We start from the raw sequence: 24,467 nt of genomic DNA, 5'->3' as shown, positions 1-24,467 counted from the left end.
GGTTAATATTTTTAAAAATCGTTTGATGTCTTCAAAATATCTGTGTGAAAATCAATAATTTTATTCTGAACATTTATTCCATATTTTAAGTGTCCCTGAGAAGAGAACATATGTATCCAGCGGATTTTTCTTGAAATTGTGTATGCTTCAAAAAGATTTCTCATCTAAGACCAAAACTGATAATGTTTCAGAACAAAGGCCTTCACTCCAGGAAAATGTGAACAAGCATTCTTGATAAGCATCTGAAACAATTATCTTGTTTTTAGGTTAAGGGATCAAAACTGCATATAAAATGTCATATGTGGTCTTAGCAATGCCTGTACAGATGTAGATTCGAAAAATGTGATTCTGGAAAATAACAACAGGTCAGGCAGCACCCAACGAACAGGAGTCTCGATGTTTATGGCACATTCCTGATGAAGGACTTGTACCCGTGACGCCAATTCTCCTGCTCCTCGGATGCTGCCTGATTGGCTGTGCTTTTCCAGCTTCACACTGTTCGACTCTGATCACCAGCAAATGCACTCCTCACTTTTACCGGTGCAGATGGAATAAAACATTCCTGATCAAATCTGGTACCCTTTGACAGCAACACAATCATTCCACTTAGTTTCCAAATCACTTACTGCAAGTGCAGACTAACTACATATGATTCATGTACCAGGATCATGAATACCGTCTGTACCACAGAGTTCTCTATTCTCTCTACACTTAAATTGTTTAACATTGTTTTATCCTTCCATCCAAAATTGACAACTCACATTATGCTATATCTGCTGAAGGTTTGCTCACTAACTTCCCTTTTCCTATATCACATTGATGACACACAACCTCCATTTGATGACATTCTGGATGACCAGCTTGGTGTTTCAGCTAATTGGGCATTGGTATATTCAGGCCATTCCTCCAGATCTTTGATAAAGATGTTGATCGTTGATGATCCCATAGTGATCTCTGAGGCACTCCACCAGTTACAGCTTTGTAATGTGAAAACAAGCATTTATCTCTTCTTTCTATTGACTATTTGCAACCGCTTCCTGTGTAGCAGTTCGGGCAGTTACAATGGCCTGTTGTGCATTAAAATGTCCTCAATGAGCTAAAATGATTCGTTCCATTTTTCTCTGTAACTCGTTAAAGAGGCAGAATGGTCTCCTTCAGTCTCATGGTAATGATAATGACGAGCTGAATGAGGTGGTCCCCTATCTCTGTCCCAACTTCGAGGGGCGGATTGAGGGCACAATACATGCGGTAACGGCAGCAGTATATCCCTGTAACCACATCGAGGTGGATTGAGGGATCAACACATTGGATAGGGGCAGCAGTTGGCCATTCGGTGCCACCACTCAGAATGCTCATGACTGATCTGATTGTGTTTGACCATCCATTTCCTGTCTGTTCCCAATGGATATTGACTGTCCTGTCCAGCAAAGATCAGTTGAGCTCAGTCTTGAATATCTTCAAAAACTGAATCTTCACTGCTCCCTGAGAATGAGGACCCTACAGATAGTACAATACAAAAGTGTAATAGGATGACCTTATTTCAGTGTGGGACCCGTTATCTTAAACTGTGTTAACCTAACATGAAATCGCCACCTCTTTTGAAACACAAGGCCAGAATAATTAGTCATAGACATAAACCATTCAGCCCTCTAAACCTGTCCAATAGGACCAGTGACCCTTTTCAATCAAATATTTATTAAACTCATTCTCTGCTCCTGTCCCAGGAAGAGAATAACTGATAGTATGACACCACATTAGCATTAAAAACGCAGAATTAGGACATTCGGCCCATCGACTCTGAATGCCATTTAATACTGGCTTATAGATTTCTCAACATCATTCTCCTGACGGTTCTCTGTAACTCTTGACACGCTTATTCATCAAAAACCTATCTTTTCCTTATAAGCACTAGTGTCTGTGTCTCTGTGTGTCCGTATGCGCACTTGTGTGTGGTTGTTCATGTGTCTGTGTGTTTGTGTATTTATGTGCTGACATTGGTTTATCTGCGTATTTATGTGCTGGCATCGGTTCATCTGTGTATTCGCCTGTGTGTTTTACTTGTGCTTGTGTCTATTTGTGTGCGACTGTCTATTTCTCCATATGCCACTACTTGTGTGCAGTTCTATCTCCGTGTACGTACTGCGAGTGTCAGTATATTAGCGTGTTTACATAGGTCTCTGAATATTTTTGTTGTCTGTATCTCTCTACAATGAGATATTTGTTGTCTTTTGGGGGGAGAAAATTGTGAGAACAGACAGAGTGGTTAAAGTGCGAATTGCCCTTCACTAAACATTATTTTTCACTCCGTTAGAGGGACATGGATGTCACAGAATCTCCATACGACGCATCCCGGTCCACGCCGGCTCATACCAGGGTCATTCCCACATGGTTGGGGGGGGTGTGTGTGGAGAAGGGATCAGATATCGGGTGCTCCACCATCTGGTTTGGCCCTTTCTCTCCTATTACAGTCCTTTTTCTCCTGGAATGGGAGAAAGGGGGGGGGAGGGAGTGATGGTGGGAGTGTGTGGCCCTGCTGTTAGTGCTGGTGCAGGTGGAGGGGGAGGAGGAATGGTGAGATGTCAGGAGGGAGTCAGTCCACCGTGTTGAATCCATGCAACGTTATTAGTGTTGGGAGTATAGTGGAGGGAGAGAGAGCGTGCGCGGTGGGAGTGGGGTGGGGTGGGTGCTGAATTCAACATGAGAGTGGTAGTGTGTGAGCCTCATTTGGAGATAGAGTGTGAGCCTTGTTATTTGGTAGGTGCTATAACAGGGTGAGTGTGAGGGAGCAGAGAGAGTACGGTGACAGTTAACCTGACAGAGTGGGGAGGATATTGATACTTGTCCTCTGATGCTGGTCCTTTCTTCAGATCATGTCAGTGTTGAGGTGACCCTCCCCGAATGTCTTGTCCAAGGCTATCACTAATAACACCACAGACCCTGTCCCTCAGATTCTACAGAATCCGTTTGGGTGGATCTTACAAATAGGAAGGAGAAGCAAGCATTGGTGTATTATACATCTAAACCAATGCTCTCGTGCAAATTCTGTGCATTGTATGCTCTGGAAATTAGAGATGCAAATATTGTGGGTGCTACAGTATTGTTGAATGATCTCAAATTGCATCTTAACTGCGTTAACTAAGTAACTGATAATGTTGTGAAAAATAAATTCCATAAGCATATATCAGGTTGGTTAAAGATTATATTGTGACTCAAACAAGACAGCAGGTTATTTTGGATTTGGAGTTGTGTGGTGAGAAGGACTCATTAGGAAACCTAGCTCTGAGGAATAGAGACGTTAATATGTTGTATTCTACACAGCGCCTGCATACAACATAGAATGTTTGAACATGAAGTGGTCGACACGCAATGGCCGTTAGAGTGCTAGAACCATGGGGCCCTGCAGCTTGGACACAGGCCCTTTGGACCAAAGTGGGCCGTGCCGACCAAAATGTCCATCCTGCTCATTCCATTTCCCTGCCCTTGCCCTTATTCTTCTAAATCTTTCATATCCGCGTATTTGTCTAAAAGCATTTTGAATGTTGTTAATGTGCATGCCTCAACCAAACCGCTGTCTGCTAATTTCATATGTGTACCAACCTCGACATAAAAAAGTTGGCGCTCAGGATCCTTTTTATTCTTTCACCTCTAACCTGATGTCCTCTAGACCTTGATTGCCAAAACTGACAAGACGAATGAGTGCATTCACCTTATCCATGCTTCTCATGATTTTATACTTTTTTATACGATTTCCCCTCAGTTTCTTACACTCAAAGGATAATGTTCTGGCCGATCCAAACTCTCCCTACAACTCAGACCGTCGAGTACTGGCAACATCCTTGTAAATTTCTTCTGTCCTCTTTCCAGTTTAATCACATCCTTCCTATGGCAAAGTGAACAAAACTGAACACAATATTCCAAGTGCATACCTCACCAGCATCCTGTCTAACTGCAATATAACTCGCAAACTTCTATACTCAATGCCCTGACTGATGAAGGCCAGTGTGCCAAAAGCCTTTTTCACTGTCCTGTCTACGTACAACTACTTTCAGAGAACCACTGACCTGAGATCCAAGGTCCCTCTGTTCCTCTACCCTCCTTCAGGGTCAAACATTCACCACGAAACTCCAACCTGGATTTGACTTTCCAAAATGAAACACTCCACATATATCTATATTAATCTCTATTTGCCATTTCTCGGCCCACTTCCCCAGCTGATAAAGGTACTGCTAAAATTTCTGATAACCTTTCCCACTGTTCACAGTACTGCCTATTTTATTGTCATCATCCTAATTACTAATCATGCTTTGCACATTCTCATCCAAAATCACTGATACAGATAACAAACAGTAATATGCCCATTTCCGACGCCTGAGACAGTCCACTAGTCACAGGCCTCAAATCCAAAAAGCATCCTTTCAGTATTAACCTCTGCTTTCTCCCATCAAGCCCATTGAGTGTCCAATTTGCCAGATCCCACTGAATTCCATGCCATCGAACCTTTCAGAGCAGCCTATCATGTGGAATCTTATCAAAGGCCTTTCTGAAATCTAGATAGACTACGTCTACCACCCTACCACCTTTTGAACTCCCTTCCTCAAAGGAACGCTAAAGAATTGTGAGCCATGATATCCTATGCACAAAGCAGTGCTGACTGCTCCTTATGAAACCATGTCTTTTCAAATGTATGCATATGTTATCTTTCAGAACCTTCTCAAGGAACTTACATGTCACAGTTGTTAAGCTAACTGGTCTATAGTTCACAGGTTCTTCTTCGCAGCCCTCCTTGAACCAGAATACAGCGTTCACGACCCTCTCGTATTCTGGGACCTCCCCCTTGGACAGCGGTGATGCAAAAAGATCAGCCAGGGCCCCCGCAATATCTTCTCTCGCCTCTTGCTGTGTTCTTGGTTACACCTGTTCAGGACCAGGAGATCTACAGAAATACTGCAATGTCTGAAAAATATGTATATTTCTTTAAGGTAGAATCAGCAAAGAAAGGGAAAGTGACTTCATGAAGATTAAATTGAAGATTATATTAATCATAGGAAGTGAGCCCAGAAGAATTTTAGACATTGTGGCAACCAGAGAATTCTCAGAAATTTGTTTTTGTGGAGATTGCATATTCTCTCCTTGTCCGCGTGGGTTTCCTCCGGGTGCTCCGATTTCCTCACACAGGTTAGGTGAATTGGCCATGCTTATTTGCGCAGTGTTCAGGAATGTGTAGATTAGGTCCCAAAATGTAGAATTGGATGGGAATGGGTCTGTGTGGTTTCTCTTCGGAGGGGCAGGGTGGACTTGCTCAACCAAAAGGCCTTTTCCTCACTGTGGGCTTTTAAGGATTCTGTGAAAGAAGAACACAAAGACTACATGAATCTACAATCTGTATTGCAAATAAAACAAAATAAAAACAGGGTCAAATGTGGAATTTCGTAATTAGGAGAGGAGAGGTTATTGAGGAGAACAAGGAAATGACCAAGAAAATAACCAGTTTCTTTGCATCTGTCATCAAGCAGGAAGATCGATAAAATCGCTGAGTAATACCAAATGATCACATGGAACTTGTGGAACTAAAGACAGAAAGTCAATTCATATCAGTCACAAGGTAATAGTTGAAGGCTAGCATAGTAGTATTGTAGCTGGATTGAGCATTGCTAAGTCTGATGAGCCAGTTGTACTTCGTATCAAAATATTAGAAATAAATCAGCAATAGACGCATGAATTGTGCTGTCGATGACTGTTTTATTTTCCTGTACATTCTGCAGAGGCCGGAACTTAGTAAATGTGTTCCAAGCATTGTAGATGAATGGAAGGGATTCAAGCATCTGCAAAGGGAAGAAGAGATAGTGTGGAGAACTGCAGACCAATTAACTTGACATCTATAGGTAAACTGATGGAATATATTACGTAGGATATGATATTGGATATTTAGAAATTAACAGCAACATTGGAGAGAATCAGACTCTGACAGAGTCTTCATCCTTGACAAACTTCAGAATGATTTGAACTTGTTTATTGCAAAATAAAAATGGCGTATTTTGATTTACAGAAGGCTTTTTATAAGAACACATGCAGTGAATTCATAAATAAAGTAATGTGAATGGTAATTGGAGGAATATATGGCAGTGGAAAATTAAAGTAAGGTTCGCCTTCATTTAAGAGAATCAGAACAGAGTCGGAAGGTCATGCTGAAACAGTTTCACAGCTCGCTAATGAAACTGTACATAGAGTATTGAGTCCAGTGTTGGTGACCCAATCTGAGAAAGGATATACTGACCACGGAGGATGTGCAAAGGACATTCTCCAGATTAATCCCTCAGGTTGTGAGATTGCCGATTGAGGAAACTCGGCCTCTGTTCTTTCGAGTTTCAAAGAATGAGAAGTGATCATAGTGAAATTTAGAAAAGTCACTCAACATCTGACAAAGTGGAAATAAACAGGAGTTTTCTCTGGGTGTCTACTCTACATTTAAGGCAAATACTGGCAGGTAAAGGATAGACCATTTCAGACTGCAATAAGAAGGCAATTCTTCATTTGAAGGGGACTGACGAACACAGCGACATGGAACCCGGCTGGCAGGAAAGATTAGGGAGAATCCCCAGATATTCTCCTGGTATGTCAAGTGGAACAGAATAACCAGGGAACAGGTAGGATTCATTAGTGACTTGCCAAGTTACATCCAAATCAACTTAGTGATAGGAGACAGAATGTCTGCTGGTAGAAGTCTGTTTGTTTGAGTGGAGACCAGTATCCAGGCGTGTACCACAGATATCCGTGCTGTGTCCCATGTTATTTGTGATTCGGAGATGCCAGTGCAGGACTGGCTTCGGCAAAGTTTAAAAATTACAGAACACTAGATGATAGTCCAACAGTTTATTTGGAGGCACGACCTTTCCAAGAGCATAATCACGTGATGAAGGAACAGCACTGCGAAAGCTAGTGCGTCTGAATAAAACTGTTGGATTATAACCTGGTGTAGTGTGATTTTTAACCTTATTTTTTGTAATATTCATAAATGATGCAGGTGTGAATATGGAGGGGTTTGGGGTGAGTGTGATAAACCAGTTTGCGTTTGACACAAAGTTTATCTGTATGATTGGCGGTGAGAAGGAAGGCCTTACATTATAGGAAGATACAGATGGAATGATCAAATGGGTGGATCAATGGCCGGTGGAATGTAACCCTGATAAATATGCGGCGATGTACTTTGGTAGAAGGAACCAGACGGGGAGGACTCAATGAATAGCAGCACACTAGGAAGCTCAGAGGGTGCTTCTCCACATATTCCTGAATGTGATTAAACGGGTTAACGCACAAGTTGAAAAAGCACAGTGACCATAAACATAGCCTTTATTCATGGAGGCACAGATTATAAGAGCTATGTAGAACTTCGGCTAGTCCAAATGGAATATTATGTGCAGTTCTGGGAGTCACATTACAGGAAGTATGTGATTGCACTGGAGAGGGTGCAGTGGAGATTCACCAGGATGTTCCCTTGGATGGAGTAGATCAGCTCGGGTGGTTTACTTTGAAGCAGAGAAGGCTGAGATGAACGTGCTTCAGAAGGATAAGATTACCAGGGGCATGGACGGGATGGATAGGCAGCAGCTGTTCCTTTCAGTCAAAGGGCTAAAAACAAGGGAGTACCATTTTAAAGTGAAGGGTTTGATGTTTAGTCAGCATTTAAGGATTGGTTTTCATCAAGAGGCAGTTGGGGTCAGGAATGCACTTTCTGAGAGGGCAGTTGGCACAGGTAACCTCACAACCATTAATAAATACATGGTCGTGACGTTGAAGTGCCATAACATACATGGTATGGGCCTCGTATCGGAAAGTGGGACTAATGTAGATCGTGCTGTATTTATGTCAGTACAGAGCCAGTGCTTCTGTGATTGTATGGGCCAATCATTGAGCAGCGTAAGACAGGAATTGATCAGTTTCAGAAGAATGTATGAACTAGGGTTATAAAAATGAACTTGTCTCCATGAGCTAGAATGGGGAAAGCTAAAAGTGTCTAATGCCCTGCTCCCTTCCTGATGTTTCTGTGCAGTGTGCGGGAATGCTCTGTCATTGTTGTCACAAGCTCTTAAACATTAGGAAGGCAGCATCTGTCTGGCTGACAGGACTGTGTTTCCCGTTCCCCGTTCCAAAGCTCGTTGTGGGTGTTCTGTCTCGTTTTATCCTTTAAGAACTCACAGTAATTTGATATAATTGAGTGTCTTGCTTGGCCGTTTCAGAGACCATTGTAGAGTCTATCACATGTCTGTGTGTGGACACACTCGTTGGCCAGACCAGGAAGCACGGGAGATTCTCTTCCTGAAAGTACATTGGGGAAGGGACAAATGTTTACAATGGACATTAGATGCCAGGTCAATATTACTGGCACCAGATTTTATGTCTCGATATTTTGTAAATTCTTTTTAACTTCCACCAGCTGCCAGAGATTAATTCTGGTCTGGATCAGTAATCCAGTGACATTTGTACAACAGCACCATCTCCACATGGAGACCTATCGGAAACCACACTGAGCACATTATTTCTGTGCTGTATGACAGCTCTATCAAGAAGAACTCCCACCAATGCGACTATCGCGATGGGACTGAGGGCGTGGTATATGGTCAGACTGTAGTCATTCCCTTGCTATGGGACTGAATAGAGTTGAGGAACTTTCCACCTGGCCAGGCAGATGTGAGAGTTGGAGCTGGATTGAAACAGCTTCCTCAGTGACACGACTTGTTGTGCAGCACACGTCTTCACTCCTGTTGCAGGAATGGGGTCAGCGCCCATTACAGTTATCATATCTATTGTGCTCAGCTGTTTCTTCATGTCACGTGCAGCGAATCGAATTGGTTGAAGACTGGCATCTGTGATTCCGTGGGCATCATGAGGAGGGTGAGGTGGATTATCGACTCAACACTTTTGGCTGAGGATGGTGCAGATACTACATCCTTGTCTTTCACCCTGATGTACAGGGCTCGGGATATTTGTGGAGTCCTCTCCTCCAGTACGTTGTTTATTAATCCATCGACAATGATGAATGGATGTGCCTTGACTGCAGAGTTTAGATCTTATCTGTTGTCGAGGGATCATTTCCCCTTCTCCACCAGATGGTAGTTCTGCTGTTTATAATGTAACCAGTCACGTTCCGTAGCTTTAATGGGTTGTCATCAGGTTTAGATACACATGACTCTGACTCTGGCATGTTCACCAACATTCATCACTGAACCATCACTCGGCTTGATGATAATGGTAGACTGGGGAAAAGTTATGGATTGTGATTGAACGCAATTCTGCTGCGGCTGCTGCTGTGATCTACAGCATCACAAGATAATCCAGTGTAAGCTGCAATATCTGCAAATCAATTCGACAGACGTCCCCCCAGTTCACACCAAGAACCATCCACCCATCAGGCCTGTACTCAGTACCTAACCTGGTTTCTGATGTGCGAACTATTAATATGAATCATTTTCTTTCCCATTATCATATCTTGTGAGTTTGAAGTGAATGTTTTTTAACTCTATTTTTCTCCCTGACCATGATTAAGACCTCTGTCGTGTCAGTGATGCCAGCCTCATGTTTCAGAGCCAATGAACCAGTACACTTTGCGTTTTTGTTCACTTCCCAATGTACAGCGCTCCATACTGGACAGGGCTTTTGAGCAGATTCGACACACGTCTTTGGAAAATGTTCAAAAGCAGAAATTGCTGAAGAAACTAAGCAGGATTCTCCGCATCTTATGGAGTGAAAGCTGAGTTCATCTTTTGGGTCCAGTGACCCTTCGACAAACCTCCCAGTTTCTACAGCAATTTGTGCATTTTTATTTTAACTATTCATAGTTATTTGTTTAATTGAAAATTTGTGCTATGCCTATTCATTTCTGGAGAAACTCAGCAGGTCTGGTAGCACCTGCAGAGACAGAGAAACAGAGTTAGCGTTGTGAATGCGAAGATGATATAAAATGAGTTTAAATTAAGATGCGACTAGGGGAAAGGGATTCTCTCTGTTGAGTACAACATAAAGAAGAAACAACCATATAAGGTCATAGGGAGGTCAGGAGGGAGAATGTTGAATATGTGGTATTATACAGATCTGGCCAGAGATACACTTTCACTGTAGAGATCACCGCCATCAGACAAAGACATTCAGGTGCTTGACGGCTTATTGGCACTAGTTAGATTTTCATGCTGGCTCAGTATTGTAACATAAAGAAGAAAACAAATAACAGTATGAAGCTTGGGCTGAGTGTTGTTTACCCGTCACTTTTAATATTGTTTCAAATTTGGAGGACTGATCTTTAAGTGCTTGTTCTTGAAGTTAGTATCAGATGGAGTGTAGGAGGTTGAGGGGTGACATTATAGAAATTTGCAAAATCAGGGGAAGCATGGTCAGGGTGAAAAGCCGAGGTCTTTTCCACAGGATAGGAAAATTAAATCATTGAGCCATAGGTTTATGCTGGAAGAGGGAAGATTTAAAAGGGAGGAAGAGGGAACTTGTTTTTACACAGAGAGTGACATGTTTATGGAATGAGCTGCCAGAGGAAGACTGGCAGCTCCAACATTCAAAAGACATTTGGACAAACACGTGAATGGGGACTGTTTAGAGGCATATGGGCCAAATGCAAGCAGATGGACATAGTGTAATTTGGAAAACCTGGCCGGCATGGACAAGTTGGATCAAAGATTGTGTTTGTATGCGATATGACTGTATGAATATAGAAAGCGAAGAAAAGGGAAGAAAAAATGGATTTCCCCGCCATCTGTCTCTGGCAGGAATTTGGGAATACGGACTAGGCAATAAGTACTCTGTATCAGAGTGATCATGTAACTAGACGGGTAATTCAGAGACACGGGCAGTGACTCCAAGGCGGTATTTAAAATCCTACCACAGCCGATGACAAAGCTTAAATTCGAATGACAAAAATTGGAATGAAACCTAATTGCACTCATGGAAACCAGAAACCGTAAAGATTTATTTTTATTATTTCACTGATAGTTTTTGCTCAAAAAACTTAATATTATTTCCCAGTCTGAGCTCAGTGTGACTTCAGACTCACAACAAAATTGTTGGCTCCGTTTTGTCTTGACAAATGGCTACGTAGTCAAGGGCAATACGTGATTGACAACAAATGCTGCGCTTGCCCATGATGCTGGCATCCCGAGAAACAACAGCATTAAAGGTGAAATAAACTAAGGAACGGTGCGTGCGAGAGATCGAAAATAAAATTATCCAGCGACTGAAAGTATTGGAGAATCTCGCAGGTATGGCAGCCTCTATCAGGAGAAATGCACGTAACAGTTTGAGTCCAGTGACACTGCTTCACAACAGAAAGCAAGCTGGGAAATATTATTATTTATCCTGGTATCATGGAGGGTTGGGTTGGAGAGAGAGTGGGGGCCAGGTTTAAATTGAATGGATGGAGAAATGGCCAGAAAAAGAGAGGAAAGGAAATGACAAGTGAGCAAAGGAATTTCTGATGATGAACTGAAAGGAAAACAAAATGGCAAGTTATTCTCACATTTCCCCATTTTCCCATATTCCTGAATATAGCATCCATTTAGATTTGTCCCTGTTTAAAGTGAGTTAGGTTCCCTGTACCTCTCTTCTCTGAGTGTGATGATCAAATCCATTAGCCATACTGGTGCTGCCCTTATAGTTGCTGAGATATAGAGAAAGGTAATGTTACATTGTCAACTGCTTTTTTGGAGAGACAAACTGTTAGTGTGGGAGTGTGCAGAGATGCAACGGCTTTCTCAGCCAGGAAGAGAAACTCAGGAGTGGAAATAGTTTTCAACACTGAGCGCGCGCACGTTCCGTGTGGGGAATTGACCCATTCCTTTCATTGGAAAATCAGTGGAGTTTCTGTGGATGCTTACCTTGGGTTTGTATTGTCAGCTGCTGGGTCTGGTGACCCCACCTCTATACACTGCATTTACAAAGTGTCTGTGTCCATGTTAAACTAATGGAGATGGGGCTCCACAGAAGGGAATCTCTATCAATCGGGTGGTGCAGGACAGTGCAATATCTTTCCTGGGATTTCCCGGGACATTTGTCTAAGTTGGACCAGGAGTCAGGTATGAAACTAATTTGTTTCAAAATTGAGGTGGTCACTGAACTGTGTCCCCTCCTTCAGTATACTGTGTAGCCTCACACCAGTGACAGGACTGTGCAGATGCTCACCATGAATTCAACTGGATTAACTCTGGAACTTTCCAGGCAGGCGTGATTAACATATCCATCATCACTGGATGCAGTCCTCCGATATATTCACTGGCTGACAGAACCCACCTCTCCACTGAAAACATTATATTGTGTCCATCGCGCTGAGGATGATACAGAAAGAAACTTCCAGAAATACAAGGGTACAGAGTGATTGGTGAAAATGAGGAACAGTAGGTAATTAGAATTAATAAAAGATATATCTTTCAAAATCTCGTTGGATTTAAGGTTGGTATTATGCTGCATCTGATGAGCGACATCCCTGAGTATTGAGGAGGTTTCAGGAGAGCGAGTGAAAGAATTTACTGATTGTTCTTCAAAGCTGGTTAGATTCTGGAAAGGATCCTCCAGATTGGAAAGCAGCTATTGTACACCGAGTTAAAAATCACACAACACCAAGTTATAGTCCAACAGGTTTAATTGGAAGCACACTAGCTTTCGGAGGGACGCTCCTTCATCAGTTGATAGTGGAGGTCTCAATCATAACACAGAATTTATCGCAAAAATTTACAGTGTGATGTAACTGAAATTATACATTAAAACTTGATTATCTGTTTAGCCTTTCATCTGTCAGAATACAGTGATAGTTTCACTTCGTTAATGTGTAAATCACAATACTTTTTTAAAGTTGTATTCTTGGGTTAGTTGTTAACAATGGTGATAGCTAGACAATATGTTGAGGTGTTAGCCTCCTGTGATCTCTCTCTATGCCTTTTGATTCTCATGTAAAAAGTGAGATAACGGAGTTTTACATAAGTTCGTGCAGTTTTTGAGCTCAGAGTTCTACATGAATGCATGCAGTTTTTGAACAATGTACAATGTAACCCTATAACACCTACAACATATTGTCTAGCTATCACCATTGTAAACAGCAAACCCGAGAAGGCAGCTTTTAAAAAACGTTTTGTGATTTACACATGAAAGAAGTGAAATTATCACTGTATTCTAACAGATGAACGACTTAACAGAAAATCAGTTTTTCAATGTATGATTTCAGTTACATCACACTGTGAACATTTGCTATAAATTCTGTGTTACGATCGAGTCCTCCACTATCACCTGATGAAGGATCGTCGCTTCGAAAGCTAGTGTGCTTCCAATTAAACCTGTTGGACTGTAAGCAGTGTAAGCTGTGAGAAAAACATTGGAACCTTTTGTGAGGAATGTGACAACTAGACACTTGGAAAATAATGACATGATTCAGTAGAGTCAATCTAGAATCAGGAAGGGGAAATGATCTTGATCTTGGATAAAACTGCTATATTTTGTGGAGGTTGTTCGTTGTGATATCGACAATTGAGAACCAGTGGGAATGAAGTATTTAAATTTTCAGCAGACGTTTGACATGTTTGAATGGGGTGAGTGGTAGGTAGGGGCAGATACACCGAATGTTGTAAAAGTTGGATAACCGAGAGAATGAAGAGAGTAGGATAATTATCTGAAGTGAAGGCTTTGGGATATCAGAAGGATCAGTGGTTTGGCAATAGCTCTTTGCAAGATATAAAATATTTCAGGTATGAACACAAATATCATCATTCACATTAATGTTCATTAAATAGTGAGAGGTTGGGAAGTGTTGTTGTTGAAACAGACCTGTGTGTGCTTGGTCATAAGTCATAAACAGAATTTTTACGTAGCAGGAAATAAATGATATGTGGCTCTTCATGTCAAATGATTAAAGTTTCAGAGTAAATGTATCTTTCCCAATGATATGAGAGACTGTGAGGTGTATTGTGTACAGGCTGAATCAGCTTTATAAATAAGTATCTGATCAGCGATTCAATCCTAAGGGGTTTTACCAAACTAAACTCTGGCATGATGCTACCATGAGGAAAAATGAAGAAACTTGTGCTTAATAAAGTGTGTTAAGGTGTTTGTGAGTTGATATTTAAAAAATGCTGAAGCACATTGAGAGTTGATGATACAAAATTGCCTTATTAGATCAATTAAAGGAATACCCAGGCAAATTCACATTTCCTAAGTATTGGAGTGTAAGTATATTGGCTGGTGCCTGTTCCAGTCGAGAAGAGATCTGCACGATAACAGCATGTAGATTGTGGTTTTTGAGGGTGGTGATGGTGGGAGGTTCAGCCAGTTACAGTATTGCAAATGGACAACGCAGCAGAATCACCTAGCCTGTGACAAGAAAACATGCATCATTCTCCCTCTCTACTAACTTCCCGAGAGCAATGGGTGATGGGAGATGTGGTCAATAGCCGGCGGTGCCAACATTCAATCCAGTCCAGTAGTTTTTGTGAACTGAAAGGACCATACTGAAAAGGGTTAAATGGAGCTGTTTGTTCAGTGACTGTGATTGATGCCAGTCTCCATGGTTTATGTCATTGTAGCAGCAGATGCATTAACTCCAGCGCTCAAAGGGATCAGCAGCTGCAGAGACAGAAAAAGGAGATTTAAACACCTGAGAATAGTCTGGAATGATCCATTCATGGATCAGAATCTGAGAACATTAGACTGGAATGCTGCAACAATGGACAGGAGATTATCCTCGAGTCTTTACTTATTTTCCTCGTCTTGGTCAGCATTACCATTTCGGATATGGGCTGCACTGCTGATTATCCAGGCGGGTTACTACCCTATCCTCGCTATTGTTGGTGTTCCTGGTGAGTTTCTTCATCTCTATCCATTTATTAATCTCTTCAAACATGGCGAACTTCTTTGTTATTTCTGTTATCCATATTTGACAAAGACGGAAACTACTGTCTTCAGTTTCAAACGCAAATTCCATTGATTACCCACAAATTTCAGAACCTCCCACACCCCCACCCTCACAAACATCTGAGAACAAGACTGTTCACAATACCGAATTTAAATGAATAAAATCCATTTATGTCTCGGTATTTTATCCATCACAAAACCTATCCACTACCAGCTCTATTATATGCCCAGTCACCATCTTGGCTTCAACGCTGACTCTTAATAAACCATTTTCTATGCTTTGGTAAAATTCAGACGTTATGGTTACACCGCTCCTTTAAGCACTCTTTCAGTTGCAAATATTTCGATCACAACATTGTTCTTGTCTCTAAAATAACTTAATGACAGTAACACTCTCACAGAGCACTAATGTCGGAAGAAATCTAATTCAGATGCACAGGCTATTACACAGAAAGATACTATTCCACATCCTACCACAGACGATGTCAGAAATTAAATAAAAAAGACAGGAATTGGAAATAACAACCATGACTTTTCCAGCATTACGTCTATAAGTTTATCTATTTCACTGGTGTCCTTTGGTAAATAGATCTTGCGTTAATATCTGGTCTGGCTTAAGATTGATGTGAGACTCACAGAAATGTGCTTTCTTCTGTACTGCCTGAAAGAATGACCTCACAGTAAATGAAATTTGGTTAGGTCAACAAATGCTGCCCTTGTCAGCGATGCAGACATTCCAAGTAATAACAAAATTAAAAGTTAAATAAAGCAAAGAATGTTGCAACAGATCAGAAACAATAAAGAACGAGAAAGTGCCAGACAAACTGAGCAAATTTGGCAGACCCCTCGGGTCGAGAGAAAAATAGAATTGGCAATTCGATTCTAATGACCATACATCAGAACTGAACACAGTTGGGAAATAGTGTTATTGATGTTGGTGACACCGACATCTGTTATGAAGGGGAGAAGGACTAAGTCGAATAGATGGAGAAAGAGTGAAATAGAGAGAAAGAAGGAAACAAAGGGATTGCTGATGATCAGGTGGTATGGAAATAAAAAATGAAATTAAATCTTACTTATGTTTCTCCTGTTCCATATTACTGATAATCATGACCATGTAAGGTATATGTCGAAGTCCCTGTTTAAAGTTATTTATGTCTGTTTTTCTCTCTTCCCTGAGTGGGATCATCTTCCTTTATTCATTAATGGGATGCTGGGCCAATATTTAATTTCCCTTCCTCATTATCCTTTGGAAGGTGTTGGTGAGCTGCCTTCCTGACCCACTGCAGTCCGTGGGCTATAAGTAGTCAGTGCTAAGGTCCATGTGGTTTCTTTTCTTTGAGGCTTTGAAGTAACTGATATAACTGAGTGTCTGGCTTGGCTATTTCAAACTGCAACTGAGAGTTAACCACATTGCTGTGGGTCTGGAGTTGCATGTATGCCCGACCAGCTATGGATGGTAGATTTCCTTTCCTGAAGGACATGAGGGTGCCAGCTAGGACAATCGACAATGGTTTCATTGTTTCATTTGATTCTTAATTCCTGATATTTTATTGAATTCAATTTCCAACATTTGCCGTTGTGGGATTTGGATCCGGTGTCTGGGTCCCTGATTCCCTGGATTAATATTCGGAGATAATACAGCTGGAACATCGCCTCCTCAGTATCTCCAGTCAACTGCAAAGGCAGCAGTGATGTTGTTCTTGGTGTGACTTTGCTTCATAACGCAAATAAATGATTGGCAAAAAAATGCAATCCTTCTCATTTTGTATTTATGAGAAGGCGAGATGATGGGAAGTGCTCTTGGTGAAAAGGAGCTGGATGTCCTTGATCATGGGGCACTAACAGAATCCCTACAGAGCAGTCGGGTACTGGCAGGTGGGATTAGATTGGATTGGGATATCTGCTCAGCATGGACGGGTCGGTCCGAAGGATCTGTTTCCATGCTGTGCATCTCGATGACTCCATGACTCAGCAAGTAATCAGCACAATAAATGAGTAGTATCATTCATTAAAAAATGATTAAAGTATAAGAGTGAAGACACCGTCCTGCAGTTGTGGAGTGTACTTGAGACAGTATTTTCTTTCATTTATAATCAATGATCTCCTTGCTACACAGAGACAGGGTAATGGAGATTCACCAGACTAATCCCTGCGATGATGGTACCATGAGAAGAGTGTGAAGGAAACGAGTGTTTAATCTATAACGTTACAAAATGAATGAAACGTGATTGCATTAACACTGGAGTGTTATGAATCAACACTCATTATTTCCAAAACAAAACACGTATAGCATTAGATAAAACATGCTTTCCATGATACGTGTCTTCACATTTGGGCAAATATATCGATAGAAAAGGTTTAGAAGGATATGGACCAAGCGCAGGGAAATGGGGTTAGCATGGATGGACATTTGATCAGCATGAACCAGTTTGTGCTAATGGCCTGTCTCTGTGCTGCAGGATTCTATGACTCTATGATAGTTTACAGAGCTCTATGCAGCCCCCATGTTGGTTGAGCGAGAGCTCCAGGTTCTGAATGAACTCTCACCATCTGGATGTACAATTTGCGTGTGACCCTGCATTGAACGTCATGTTGTTCACGCATCTGTCGTCAGCCACACTCCGATATTATTAGCCATTCCCACCAGCTACTGACCTCCATACAGAACACTAGCCTGTCTTCTCTGTCACAAACCAATCTTTCTTTTTTGCTAAAAGCTTCAACCTGGAAGCATTTCTTCCACTATAACATTTTTTCAAGGAAGTTTGATTTTTGGGACTATTATGTGTATTTGGAATAGCATAAATAAGTCTAGCTGGATAGGTTGAATTCTGTAGGGGTTCTTTATACTGTTCTTTGTGTTTCATTGTGTAATTTTGTGAATAACGTTTTTGTCTGATTTAAAATCTAGTAGTCACCCTGCCTAAATTACTCCGGGTAATTTTCATTGGATAATTACCAAAACAAACTGCTGATTTATGCTCTGGGCTCCTTGATTAAGAATGTTTGAGTAGTCTAGGCTCGTCCATAACAGACTAGGGGCTCATTGCTGGATTTTTCACAGCGAGTGGGAGGTGCTAGTGTCTTTGTTTTGGGTATTAGTTTGATTGGGTTGACAAAACTTAGAATAGTAATGGCTATTTCAGTTGCAAAACGTTTCCTGGGTGTGCATGCAGTGACTTTGGAAATTTTACGAAAAGTGAATAAGACCAAGTTGCAAGAATTAGCAGAGAAGCTGGAATTGGAATTGACTGCTTCTGTGAGGAAAGGAGAGGTAATTACAGCAGTAGCTCGTCAATTAAACTTGCTGGAGAAACCATCAAAATCAGCGATGGCAAGAATTCAGTTGCAATTGAAACATCTTGAGTTAACGGCGAGAGGTAAGCAAAGGGCAGCCAAAATGAAACATTTGACTTTCAATAAAATGCAGAAGACGGGGGAAAAGAGACAGCAGAAGACCAGAGTGTAAAAAGAAAGAATGGCAAAAGAGATAGCAGCAGGGGAGAGAGAAGGAGAGAGCTTTTGAATAGCAAAACCTGACACTCAAGAAGGAAAGTTAGTGTAAAAGGCTGGAGATAACGGCTGAGGGTGAGCATTGTAAAGAAAAGAGTGCGGATGAGCAAGCCCCTAGTAGTCAGAAGACTAGTGAGAATTTGTTTGAGTATGTTCGAGCATGGCCTCAATTTGATGAGAAGAATGTGATGCCCTTTTCATCTCATTTGAAAAGTTGGCTAAACAAATGCAGTGGCCAGTGGCAATGTGGGTTTTGCTGATCCAAACAAAACTTGTCGGTAGGACTGGTGAGGTATTCACATCCCTATCAGAGGAGGTATCTGGGGAGTATGAGAAGTTTAAAAAACACATTTTGTCTTCATAGGTAACCTTTCAGGAATCTAATGAGTGATCCTCGTCAAACCTATACTGAGACTGTAAGGATCAAACAGACTAATCTTGATAGTTGGTTAAGAGCTTTAAATTTCAAGCAAAGCTACAATGCCCTTAGAGAGGTTAGTATTTGGAGGATTTCAGAAATTCACTGCCTGACGTAGTGCAAACTCAGGTGGAAGAGCAGAGAGTGTAAGCAGCAAGGTTAGCTGCTGAAATAGCTGATGATTATGAACTGTTTTGTTCATAATCTTGTTTTGGCTTCGTGAACCAGTTCTGGTCTCTGAGGGACAGAAATTGGAGCAAAGAGATATCATCACGTGCAAAGGGAAAGGTGGATCACAGTGGAGATCATAAGGAAAATTTATCACCGTAATAAAGAAAACCTTGAGGGGGACAAAGAAGTTAAAATACTATAGTGTTTTCATTGTAATAAAATGGGCCACACAAAATCACAGTGTTGGTGGGCTGGGAGAAAACAAGATGTCGGATAACCAGACAAGCCTGGAAGTTTTGTTGAACGACTAACAAAAACCATAAGGGAAGTTAGGCAACTACCTCAGAGTGTACAAGATGATTAGTGGACATGCCAAATCTGCATAAAAAATCTACATGAAAGTGTAAAGCTTTTTTAAGTAGGCCATGAGTAATTGGTAAGGAGGTTCCAATATTAAGTGACGCAGGATATTTTCAGTCTGTAATGCTGAGGGGTGAGGCTTTATGCAATCTTGAGAGATTATTACCAGAAAATGTGCTGGTAACAGGAATTCATAGTGAGGCAAAAATGCTCAGTTATGTAAAGTGAGGCTAGAGAGTCCAGACAAGAGTGTAGAATGTGTGATAGGAGTACCGGACCCCTAACTCTCAGCTCCAGGAATAAAATTTGTCCTTGAAAATAATATAGCTGATTCACCGGTAGGCCTGCTGCCTACTCTAGTTGAAAATCCAGTGGAGATGCAGGCAACTGAAGACCTGGAGAATGTTTATCCAGGAATTTTCCCTGATTACGTCGTCAGAAGATCACAGATGCACAGGTTGAAGCGGGATAAAGGCAGAGATAAGGAAGCTGACATAGAGTTATCCGAAAGTTTCCTTTTGATCAGATAAGTGGAACGGAGAAGGAGCAAGTAGGAAAACATAAAAATATTATTAGCTCTGCTAAGCTGATTGAATTACAGTAGAAAGATGAGGTGTTACAAAAGTTATATCATAAGACATATAGCAAGAAAGAGAATGAATGCATTCTTGTGTGTTATTACTTAATAAATGATGCCTTAATGCTGATATGGAGATCAGCACACATTGAAGCAGATCTGACGTGGACAGAAATTCATCAAATTGTTTTACCTGTTGGGTATAGAAAGGAGCATGCTGCGAGTGGCGTATGAGCTACCACTTGGAGATCATTTCGGGGTGAGGACATTACAGGTTGAAATACAGACATGTTTTCTGGCCTGGACTACACAAAGATGTAGTTGAATTTTGCCAGACGTCTCAAACATATCACACAGGTAGTAATAAAATCTGCAACTTTAATACCTATTCCAGCATTTGAGGAACCCTTCACAAGAGTCCTGATAGGTTGTGTAGGTCCTCTACCTCAAACAAAACGTGGGAATAAGTATTTTTTAACAATATTGGATGTGTCGACTAGGTTTCCAGAGGCAGACCCATTAAACAGCATCACAGCTAAAAGAGTTGTAGAAAAAAAAAATTTTTACTAGGTACGGACTACCAATAGAGATCGAGACAGTTCAAAAGTCATATCCGAACTATTCAAGGAGGTGATGGATAATTTGAGAATAAAGCAATTCAAATCTCCTGCGTACCATTCAGAATCACAGAGAGCATGAGAGAGATGGCATAAAACACTGAAGACCATGTTGAGCTTTTGGGCAGGATTATCCAGATGATTGCGAAAAGGAAATTCTTTTTGAACTATTTGTGATCAGAGGCACACAAAATGAATCGACCAAATTCAGTCTATTTGAATTAATTTGTGGGCATGAAGTAAACGGACCATTAACATTGGTTAAGGAGAAATAATAAGTCAGAATTCAGAGACCACCCATTTGGACAATGTGTCAACTTTTATGGAACGATTAAATAGAGCTGGAGAGTTGGGTAGACAGCATTTAAAAGTATCGCAGCATACAATGAAACAGGAATGGATCAGAAATCACAAATTCGCAATTTTGCAATTGGGAAGAAGGTATTGGTGTTACTTCCAGTAACAGTTGAGCCTCGAAAAGCAAGTTTTAGTGTACCTTATCAAATTGGGAAGAAATTGAATGAGGTGAACTACTTGATACGGACTCCAGACAGGAAGAGATCTCACGAAGTGTGTCATGTGAATATGCTTTAAAGGTAGTTTGATAGTGAAAGAAAGTAAGACGATAAGGTATTAATGATTACAGCACAGAAGGAAGAACAACGTTCAGAGGATTCTTATTTGGACATTCCTCAAATCAAATTGAATAATGAGAAAGTTGTCAAAAATCGGGATAAATTATTGAGTTACCTTACACAAGAAAAGCAAAGCGACCTGAAAGAGTTATTACTATTTCGTGGAGACATATGGGGAAATAAACTGGGAAGTATGAACATAATTGTGTATGATAAAGATACTGGAGATGCTGTTCTGATTAAGCAACATCCTTCCAGGCATGACCCTCCAAATTGGCACAGGCTCAGAAGGAGAAGAGCACATGCTCCAAGATGGCATAGTCGAAGTGAGTTACATTGACTGGAGCTCACGTATCGTCATGGTGCCAAAGTCAGATGGGTCCCAACGGTCATGTGTCAACTTTTACAAAGTCAATGCCCTTACAAAGACTGATGCATTTCCACTTCCATGTTTGGAGAATTGTCTCGAAAAAGTGGGAGAAGCTATTTACATTTCTAATTTGGATTAGCGCAGAGGCTGGCAAGAACCTCTGCCAGAGAGAGCGAAGGCAATTTCGGTTTACATAACGCCAGATGGACTATATCACTTCAAAGTTGCGGCATTTGTTATGAAAAAAACCATCTAGCCACATTCCAGAGACTGATAATAAGGTCATTGTCGGATTACCCAACTATGCGGTGTACATTGATGACCTGGTGATTTTTAGTGACTCATGAAAGGAACATTTACAGCATTTATCGGACGTGGTAAATTGACTTCAGAAGGTATGCTTGGTGGTAAACCTAGCTAAAAGTGAATTTGAGAAAGTCCAAATCACGTTCCTGGGTCACACTATTGGACTTGGACAAATGGCCCCATGAGATACGAAAACGAAAGTAGTTGGGGATTGTTTCACACCGTCAACAAAAAGGAATATGCAGTGCTACGGTTCTTGGGATTGACTGGATTTTACTGAAAGTTTGTGCCAAACTTTAAGCAGTGCGGCTGCTCCAGTCTCCGAATTGTCGAGGGCAAGAAATCTCAGTGGACAGAGGACTGTCAAAAGGCATTTTACAGCCTAAAAACTGTGTTAACCACTGCCCCCAGTATTAGCTACACTAGTTACATGAAGCCTTTCAAGGTGGCTATCGTTGCCAGTGATGTGGGTGTCGGTCCGGTCTTCATGCAGGAGGATGATGAGGGAATAGAAAGACCCATCAGGTATTTTTCTGGGAAGTTGAACGTTCAACTGAAGTGTTCAACGGTGGAGAGAAAGACTTTGAAGTTGGTGTTGGCATTACACCATAACTGTGTTTATATTATCGGCAATGCATCTGAGACCATCGTATACACTGATCACAATACATTGACATTTGTGGAAAACGTAAGGACAAAAATATCAGACTGTTTAGATGAAGCTGGTTGTTGTAGCCATTCAATCTGACAATTGTGCACATGGCAGGTGGTGAAAACGTGAAAGCTGATGAGTTATTGAGACTCGAATGAGATACGGAGGTGTTCGGTGGTGGGTTTACCGCGCCTGAATTTGCATGGGTTTGTGCATGTTCAAATGTTTACAGTTAGTATAATGTATCTGTCTATTTTGAGACTACTAACTGGGTTTGAAAAACAACCATCTTTTCGCTGAGATGGTTCTTTTTTTGGGGGGAAACATGTCACAAAGCAAGTGCCTTTTTTGTCTAAAAGCTGTTCCTTGGCTCAAGGAGACTCTGTCCTTTTTTTTTCAGAGGTACAATAAAATGGGGCCAAGCTCCGATCAGTCTGGTTTGGTACAGAGATGAAAAGGATTTTCAGAGGCTTTTTGTTTACATGGAAACAGATGAGACTTCAGGCCAAAGTGGTCATGCTTTATAAGTGACCAGTATAATGAACGGAGAGTTGTGAACTATTTAGCTGAACTAGCTGATCTGAGCTGAGCTGAGCAGTTTCAGTTGAGTTTAGAACTGGGAAGTTCAACTGGGAGCTGTGTGGAAACTCGGTCTCTTTTCTGACCTTAAACTTCAACATGGAAGTATGTTTTCCCTTTGTACTGGTTTTTATTGAGAGTTTGCTTATCGGGACAGTTATGTATATTCGGAACAGTATAACAAAGTCTAGCTGAATAGGTTGAATTCTATCGTGATTCTTTATTTTGTGCGTTATGTTTCCTTGTGCAATTTTATGAATAAAGTTTTTGTCTGTTTTAAAATCTAATAGTCAACCTAGCTAAATTATTCCAGGTAATTTTCATTGTACACTTACCAAAACAAATTGCAAAGGTATGCTCTGGGCTGCCTGCTTAAAAGTGTTTTGAATAGTCTAGCCACGTCCATAACATCGCGGAGATGGAAGATGCCTCCTTGGGACTTGGTACAAACCAATCACTTTCCCTCCTCATGGTCAGCAAACCACGTTAACATAACACGTGAGTACCATTAGCAATGGAACCAGGAGGAACAACATGGAGCAGTCTGTTGCAGCAACGATGACATCCTCCTATTTCAGTGTAACAGTTTGGAGAGGCTGAATGGCCTCTTCTGTTCACGTGTCAGTGTCTCGGGGGACAGAATGTCTTCCTCCTGGCCCGAGGGCAGCGGTTCAAGGACTTCAGTGAGAAACCCATGGTTCCCGCCTACCAGCACGTTGTGCTGACTAGACTCTATCTTCCTGAGTTATAGGAGACAAACGGAAGGCTGAAAGAACACTGCAAGCCAGGGAGCATCATGAGCTGGGAAAGTCAACATTTCAGGTATAAACGTTCTTCAGAACTGGGTTGCTGTGGAGTGTGGGTGGGTGGGGGGAGGTAGGGGGAGCTGCAGATAAAGTGGGAAGGGATTGGTTGGGGTGGGGAGGCTACATCATTGAAATGTTTGGGGGGAGTGGATGCGAATGGGTGTCAATGGATTTTGACCAGACAGAGAGTCGAGGGCTACAAAGAATTGGGCATGAAAGAGAAATTGCGGTCGATTGCAGCTCAGCCCTGACCTACTGAATGGAAGGGCAGGTCTTAGTGGCTATGTTGCCTGGTTTTATTCCAGTATACCCCAAAGTCGAGTCATTTTGTGGCCTCTTCCATTTCCTGTGTTACTGACTTCAAGTAGCTGAATAGACTGATCCTGTTGCTGTGCAACTGGATACTGGTGCTGTATGATCTGGTTACAGTTTTATAGGCCCAAGGACCTTATTGACCGCCTCCTGTTATTGTATATCAGTCTCCCGGGACTGTAAAGCCTCATTCTGTCCTGCTGTAGCTGAAATCCATATTGACTAAATCTACGGCCCATGGAGAAAGTGAGCACGGCAG

Source organism: Hemiscyllium ocellatum, unplaced genomic scaffold, assembly GCF_020745735.1.
Source record: "Hemiscyllium ocellatum isolate sHemOce1 unplaced genomic scaffold, sHemOce1.pat.X.cur. scaffold_451_pat_ctg1, whole genome shotgun sequence".
Lineage (NCBI taxonomy): Eukaryota > Metazoa > Chordata > Chondrichthyes > Orectolobiformes > Hemiscylliidae > Hemiscyllium > Hemiscyllium ocellatum.
This window is presented reverse-complemented; position numbering follows the sequence as displayed.